We start from the raw sequence: 8,462 nt of genomic DNA, 5'->3' as shown, positions 1-8,462 counted from the left end.
GTACCAATTACAGCCTATGAAGTCAAACGTGTCTGGTGAAGATTTTAATCTTATGCTTTCAGACATGAGTTGTGTCTGTCACTCTGAGTGAACAAGTGCCTACACTGCAGAGATTGTGTTGACTCATTACACAGATGTGTCTGTGCACCAAATGGCAGGCAGCTGTTCTCTTTGAATGTGGTGCCAGGAGCAGTAAAAAGAGGGAAGGCGGGTCAGAAGATTCTCCCTCCACCACACTGTGTAGGCTGTGGGGTCAAAATGTTTAGCATGTGCCAAGCATATAGTATTTTGCGAAGTGAGCTCTTCCATCCTCTTCTTCCTTAACAGCATTTATCTTAAATTGATCCTGTATGGAAGTAAGCACTTCTTATTTCTGAGAGAAGTGCAGCCTTATGGTAACAGGCATTTCCCATTTTGCAAGTATAGCTCTGTTTTCCAATGTTTGGGATATAACAGAGAAAAGACCTAGGGTAAAAAAAAATCCAACCCAAATTCTTCAAAATACATGTTGCTGCTATCCCATTTCTCTACATCTGCCTGTTTTCCCTTTTTAACCAAATTCCCTTAATGAATTGTAGTAGTTTGTATACTTCATGCTGTTGTTTTATCAGAATGATGATCACTTAGGTGTGAGACTTCCTCAGCCAAAACAATCTGCAAATGTAGTAATCCTGAAGTTCATCTGATCCTGCCATTTCCCAGCTCCTAATCTGGTAATGGATCTACTTGTCCAGCTGCAAGGGACTGCTTCACTTTCATTCCCGCACATGGAAGCGTGCAGAGGTTGAAGCCCTTTCAATGAAAACCTCACTTGGTTTAAGCTTGTGGCCAGTGCTCTAGTAGTAATACCTTACTTTTGATGATATTTCTTTCATCTATGTGTTTTTGAAAGCTGCTTACATCACGAAGGCTGCAAATTATTTGTAAACAAGACCCTACTACTTGCAAACATATAGGTTGTTTTGTAAACTAGGAGAGATTGAATTATTACAGTCAAATCCTTAACGTTACTCTTGTTTACAGTGCACTTCCCTTAACAATAAATCTCCAAGCCCATGGGCACTTTCAATTACTGCATCTTCCTTGCTTAGCAAAGGAACTCATAAACCTTTCTTTCTGTCATACCTTTTTGAAAGATCTTTGTATGTAACAAAGACTGTGTTTTCTGACGATGCCCATGTTAAGGAAGACTTACTAAAAATTTAACTTGTGTGGTTCAACTGTCTTTGCCTGTGACCATGGGAAAGAAGGGATGTAGAGATTGCTACAGGCAATCGGAACCTCCCTTCAAAATGTATTCCCAGGCCATGTGAAAAAATGGATAGGAAATATAATGGAACAAAAGCTTTAAAATGTACGTAAGGCTTTTGTGATGTATAAAAGTATTATTTTTTGTATAAGCTCTTTCAAATATACAGTACCAGAATTCTCAGAATTTCAGGTATTAGAAATTTTAGAGAAGCCAAAAGATACAGCTGTAAAGCTGTAAAGATTCTGCTCCCACAGAGGGCTTTGTTTGAAAGGTGTCCTGTTTACAGAATGTCTTGACCTCCAAATTGCAGGGGAAGATTCATTCTCATTTTACAGAATATAATAATGTGCAGGAAATAAAATTCAAATTTCCCAACTGCTCTTCTTTTCCGTTCACATCTGGAAAAACTACAGAAAATGTAGGACTCGCAGCTGACAGCTCCTAATAGTTTGTCCTTAGAATCTCTGTGTTTTCATTATAAATGAAGATCACAAAAGGTATGGTGTGTTTTGAGTGGAAATCATCACTTCATCAGGGAGTTACCAGAATAAAATCCTATAAAACCAAAACCTAGATGCTAAGAAACATCATGGTGCAGGTTTTCTGAACACAGATAGCTAAAAGTAATTCCTGAAATTTGTGCTTAGAAGCATGCACTGATACAGTAAATAAACTGAGTTGCTAGTGGAAACTGGAGATGTTCATAGTTTCTGAAAATTGGTCCAGCTACCTAAATGTCTGTTAGAAAACTAATTTTGGGAGTGATAGTTGGAAAACGTTGATGAATATTGCCAGTGTCATATTTAACTGTTTAAAAAGTAATGGCATATAATCTTTTATGCCTCAGCGTAAAAATATTCCTTAAAATAAATAACAATAAAAATATATGAAGCATACAACTCTATCACAAAATAACTGTAATCTCATTTTGTAACAGTAATGAATATACTGCAGCAAGCTTCACTGATTAAAAACTTTTGGTGCCAAGTTTGTTTCCTCTTTAACAAATGGGATGTAAAATGCAGACAACTTTACTGTATGGTGTATTAACATGTTAGCATTACTTCTGGAAGGCAATCCAATGCCTTTACCAGTCTGAACTTCAGGTTTATATGTCTCCAGATGATGAGAGCTTAATTTGGGTCACCAGCAGAACTGACTGCTGGAGGTAGAAAGAAAAGAGAGCAAAAGGCAGGAGGTTTGCTCTCACCTGCCATGCATTCATTCAAAGAGTGAGCCTGTTCTGGCACAGCAAGTTGATCACAGAAAATAGGTGTCAGGAGGTTACAAAGACTATTGGGACAGAGGGAAGAGTAAATGAATAGCCGTATCTCTTGTTGTCTTTGCCATCCTGGTTTATTTGTCTCTCACTGGAGTATTGGCTTATTTTCTAAAATTTACAGTGTTTGTGAGATTTGTCATCTGTATGTCATACATTGGTCCCCTGCAATACTGCAGCCATTTCATGTCGTAATATGGCACTGGAGAGAAATGACACACTAAATAATTCTAGTACTCTGCTGTCTTTGAGAAAGGAATATTCTTTGTTTAGCTGAAGATAAAATTCTGGGTTCTAGGGAAATGGTAATGTTAGCAGTCAGGTCTGCAGTGATACATATGTGCTTCTGCCATGTGGAGCTTGGCCTTCCTTGTCTATGACTATTCTTGTTAGCTTGTTTTTTTCCAGTTCCTCATTTTCAAGTTCTCTTTGTTACATTTTTTTTCAATTGAATAATATGAATAGATGAGCCTGTCCCAGTATACATACATTTGATAAAATCACAGAATATTTCAGAGGGATCATTTGATACCTCAGACCTGGCAGTCTGAGTCAGATAGCCCACATAAACTTTTTTAGTTGAAATGTTGCCACTGGTGGAGATCTTCTGACCCATTTTAGAGGTGCTTTGAGCATGCAAGGGGACAGTTGGAGAAAAAAACCTGTGCCTCCAAGGGCAAAGAATTTAAATAAAGGACAAGTTTTGCTGATGCTAGCTGCAAAAGTTTTTGTAATCTGAAAATTAAAGGAGTGTGAAGACATGAAAAGAAATTTGCACTGTTCACTGTCAAATCAGGATGTTTAGCTGATCATTGCTGCTATGGCCTATTTGTACTCTTCCCTTGCTTTGCTCTCCTCTTCTCTGCACTGTTCAGACTTCTTGGCAATTAAAACCAAGCATTAAGACAAATTCTGAAAGTATTGAGCTCCAATCCTTCTGACAGTTATTATTGTTGCTATTATCATTGTTCCAATGAACTGACATGAAGAAAAAATACTTTCTACCTGTGTACAAAACAAATGTATCAATACATTCAGAGAGTCCTTAGTTTAGGTACTTCTTGGACCCTAGCAGAATGTGATGCACCAGAACTCACTTTCCTGCTTGAAGACTCCTCATCCAAAATGACTCTGAATTAGACACAAAAATCCTAGCTCAAGCTGTCAACATCATTTATCCTCTGTGTAGAAGCAGTGCTATGGCCTGTAGGAAGAGCCTGAGAGCTCTTTGCTGCTCCATCTCTTTCTTATGAGAAAACTGCTAAAAGCAGTGTGTCTCTGGATACACTGGAGTCCCAGTCAAGTAGCAAAGACATATTGGTGACATTTTTCAGCCAGCTGGTATAGACTGACAGCCCCAGTTACTAAAATGGGGCCACCAGTGAGGGTAAGGGGTACAGACTTTGAATAACAAGACTTTGCAGTGTACAGTACTTCGTAGATGTTTCTTGTGAGGTTGTCTGACCTCTAAAATACATTAATCTTCTGCCTCTGATGTAAATCCATTGCAGAGGGAAAACATTCCTACATTCAGCCTTTCATGCTATACATAGAGTAAGGCAATGATAAATTTTGTTCTTTCTCACTTTATTTAAGAAAATTGATTTTGTGTGGAACTAAAGGTGTTCATAGAATTATTCTTTGTCAACAGACTGTTTCTTAGAGTGTACTGTCTAAAGTATATTAACCTGTTATTCAGGGGGCCACACCTGCTAAAAATCTCTATCTGAATTCTTGAATGGAAAAATTACTGGATTTGAAGGCCAGCTATGCAAATAAACTCACAAAATTCACCTTAATAAGCAGATCACTTTATGACTGTAACTGTTGGGAACACTTGGCAACTTTGTAAATTGAGTGTTAGAAGAATTAAAATGTCTCTGGCGTTAATTTTGATCGTGTGGACTGGGATCTATCACCCATTCTAGGATGAAAAATTAGAAGATGGAATAGCTCAGAAAAAGAACACTGTGCTGCAGTAGATTTGATAGAATTTAAAAACAAATTAGCCAATTAGACAATATTTTTTTTCTAAGTTACATCTATTTTTTACCAGGTAAGCTTCACATTTACATCTACCCACAGCTAGCAGCTGTTAGGACAGCCCAGTTGACAGAACAGTTCCACCTGCAGAAAACTCAAGCCTTCATGAAAGAAAATCTTAGCCATTTCTTCTTCTTAGTACCCTTCTAAGGAACAGCAAGACATTTGCCTTTTAAAATAAAATCTCTTTCAGATTCAATTATTTAATAGCAAGAGATGAAAAAACATGAAGCAAATTTAATAACTGCTAGATTAATGCAATTTCCTACACTTGTGTTTGGTAGCTGAAAAGAAGCTAAAGACCCAAACAGCTGTCTAAACTAAGGAGAGTGAAAAAATACTCTGCCAATACACACTTCAGAGAAAATATTTCCCACCACTATCTGATGTAGTTGTAGGAATCAAAACTGAAAGAACTAATTTAAAATACCTTTCAACTTACTGTGATTAGGAAGTTAAATGCTCTTGGATTTCAGGACTTGAGATCGCATGAGCATATGAGTGCTCAAAAGCAATTTGCTGTTGGCAATACTGAATCAGGGCAGTTTTGAAGTCACATTGCATCTTTTCTTCTTGCTTTAGATAACCCTCTAATGATCAACTGTAAAGAATAGTGTGGAATTTGTTTAATTTTTGATTATGCAGAAAGAAATGAGCTTGACTATGATAGACTGTACTGCCTCTGGGGGGCTTAAATGGCCATAATATTATTTAACCAGTTGAAATAAGCAAGTCTGTCATGATAGAGGGGGAAAAACAACATCCTTTTTCTGCTAGAGGAGCTCTGCAAAATAATAGCACAGTTCTGGCCACTTGGTTAGTAAGATTGTGAATCTTCATCTTACCCAAACTTAGCAACTGTAGGTCACAAATTCTTATGTTGTTTGTTTATTTTTCCCCAAGCAGTCAATTCTGAAGAGGAGATAGCCATATTTAATATAGTTTCTGAGATAGAAACAAAAATCTTCCTGGTGTCTGATTTGTCACAGCTCATTTACAACTGTCAAGCTAAGGAGGTAACTACTTGGATCTGAATCACTATTAGTGCTTTGCTCAAGACTTTTTCTGATTTCCTGTAGTTTACTGATATTTACAATCTGGTATTAAACACTGGATAGGAGATCTTCCCTTCTAGATTTGTAATGCTGTGATGACTCTGAGCGCCATGCGCTGAGCAAAAAACTTTTGCAAGAAGAACCATGTTAGAAGCATGTCTCTGTGTGGCAGTTTGACGGATCCCGAGTCCCCCTCAAACAAAACCATAGGGGTGGAGGCCCATCCCAGAGGGATGGATCTGCTTGTCCCAGGATATTGTAATATTGTTATTCTTTCTCTTTTCTGGTATCAAGCTAGAAAGATAGTGCCTGACGTGATCTCTGCCCCTTCTCCTCCCTACTTCTCTTGCTTCTGCTGCTCCGAGTGCTAGGCGCTCTTACCTTGTCTCAGTGAGAGTTGGCAGGCAGGGAGTTGAGCCACTGAGGCCCTGTAGGCCTAGCTTGAGGGGCAGCGGTTTTGGCCTACCCTTAGGCCAGCTGAAGGTAGGAGTGGAGGATTCTAGGAGACCCGTTTGGGCTTGGTGCATTTTATACTTATTCTACCTGATTGCCTTCTGTAGATGTGCTCTTGTAAATAGAATGTCTCTTGAAAACTTCCAGTCAGTGTGCAGTGTCCTCGTTCCTGAAGAGGAGTAAGAGGGGATCCTGCTTGCCAGCCCCAGGTATGCTCGTGGCCCAAAGTGGAGCACCCAGAAATCACCAGAGGCTGAAATGCAGCCTCTTCTTCGCTAAAACATTCGAAGTTATGTCGGCAGCAGCAGTACACAGTAATCTTTACTGTAAAGATAGTAGAGTAAAATCAGACAGTTCCTTATCCTGAATTAGAACTTTGCTGGCCATTCTGAGCTAACATTTTTGGGGAAGAGACTTCTGATCTTTAGTAGGCATTCAGTCCATTTGCTTTATTGTAGTAGGACCTAAATATAATAGGATGCTAAGATTAGTAGACCAGGTAACGGTTTTGTTGCATTGCCTGTTTTCTGAGTCTTATCTGTACGTAGCACAGCAAATATAGTAATCGTAAAGTATTCCAGAGGCTCGCAATCTTGTAATTAACTGAATATCAAATCAAAAGGAAAGCTTCATAAACTACTCATCCAGTAGAAAGATCATTTTCATGCACAGTAAGACACAGATGATTAACTTCTTGATATTCATTAGACAGAGGATCTGTTTTCATTCTGGGCGTTGAATCTCTTATCAGCTTTCACACAGAGAGCACCTGAGGAAGAATGAAAGTAGGCCTTCTAGGTCTTACACAGATATGACCCAGAAAATAGCCATGAGAGGATGTAATCTAAAAATCTAAATGTCTGAAGGCAAGAACCTACATAAGTCACTCTTTATCACTTGCTTTTGAGATCTCCTGTGACTACAAAGCAAGCCTAGCGAAACCAAGCAGAACTGGGCAGTGCAAGTAACTGCAATTGACAAGTCCACCTAAATTTGATCAATAACACGGATTATTGTTTTCCTTTTGGCTGACAATTTGCTTCCTCAAATGAAAAAGTAGACCACTCCTAGAAAAGAAACAGAAACTCAGAGAATTTATGGATGGACTTAACTGGGTTGCCCAGAAACCTGTCACCTGTTTTTAACCAAGTAATAAAAGTGGTAAGACCATTTGACTTTTGGGTGTGTGTTATCCCTAGGCAGAGGATCGCACGTGCATTCAATAAGCTTTTGCAGCACACTAATTTGAGTTTATGAAGCATATTGTCCCCACAGCAAAGAAATGCTCCAGGGCTATTGTAGAGCAGCATGCACCACAGCCTTACATGATTAATGAGTTTTTATTATTACTGCTAGCCTACACAAGCAGATTTACAAGTGATCCAAACTCAGGGTCTAGGTGGCCAGTTCTTCTTGTGCTTTACGTTGACAGTTGAACTTTACCTGCAATGGGAAGTTTATTTGAACAGAAACCAACTTTATCATTTAGAGACAAAGGAAAATATGAAAGAGGTTGGTATAAAACTTGGGAACGGGTAATATCTTTTGTGAAAAGAATTCTACAAGTGCAGTTTTTTTAATCAGGAGGAAAGGTGTCATTTATTCAGCATTTCTGTATGATGGAATAAACCATGAGGAGAAAACTCTTGGTATTTATTATGTTTATTTTGAAGTGAAGACTGTTAAACTGGTATTGGATTTTTTAAATTTCTTTTTAAGTATTTCATATTTGCTGCAGCTGCATTAGCCTTCTCTTTCTTTCACTTTATCATTAAAATACAAGTTTAAGATATCCTTTGCTTTCATGTTTATATATGAAAATATAGAAATACATCTTGTAAGTAGTGGAAACATAACCCAAATAAAATATTGGTATGCAAAACGGCTCAAGAAATATAGTCAAGAAATAGGCAAGGTTGAGGTGTACTATTCAATGAAGTCTTCTATTGTTCCACGCAAGTGAGTGAGGTGGTTTTGGTCCCCACTCAGGTTGAACCTGGGTGTACAGCTAAGCCCTCCCCTTTCCCTACCAAGGAAAGTGTTAATAACACACATGTACAGATTTTCTAGTGTCTCAGAGATTTGCTTAGTTCTGAAAGCTTCAAATCATCTAGAAGTCTGATCGTTTGTCTTTTGAGGTCTTGTCATTGATTTTGAGAGAGCAGTGTCAGGTCCTCAGCAGTCATTTAACTGCTCTCTAGTTTATTTCTTCTGGCTACATTTTAGCACTAAGTAAAAGCCATTCCTAAACACAAAAGAAAAAAACAGAGAAGGAACGATGAAGACTCCACAGTCTGGAAAAGACAGACTTCTGGCTTTGGGGATGAGCCACTTTGGTAAAAGAATAAAAGCAAACGACTTGCTCATGTTTCCAGGCTGC

Source organism: Pogoniulus pusillus, chromosome 13, assembly GCF_015220805.1.
Source record: "Pogoniulus pusillus isolate bPogPus1 chromosome 13, bPogPus1.pri, whole genome shotgun sequence".
Classification (NCBI taxonomy): Eukaryota; Metazoa; Chordata; class Aves; order Piciformes; family Lybiidae; genus Pogoniulus; species Pogoniulus pusillus.
The sequence above is the reverse complement of the archived record's forward strand: the minus strand, read 5'-3'. Positions refer to the sequence as shown.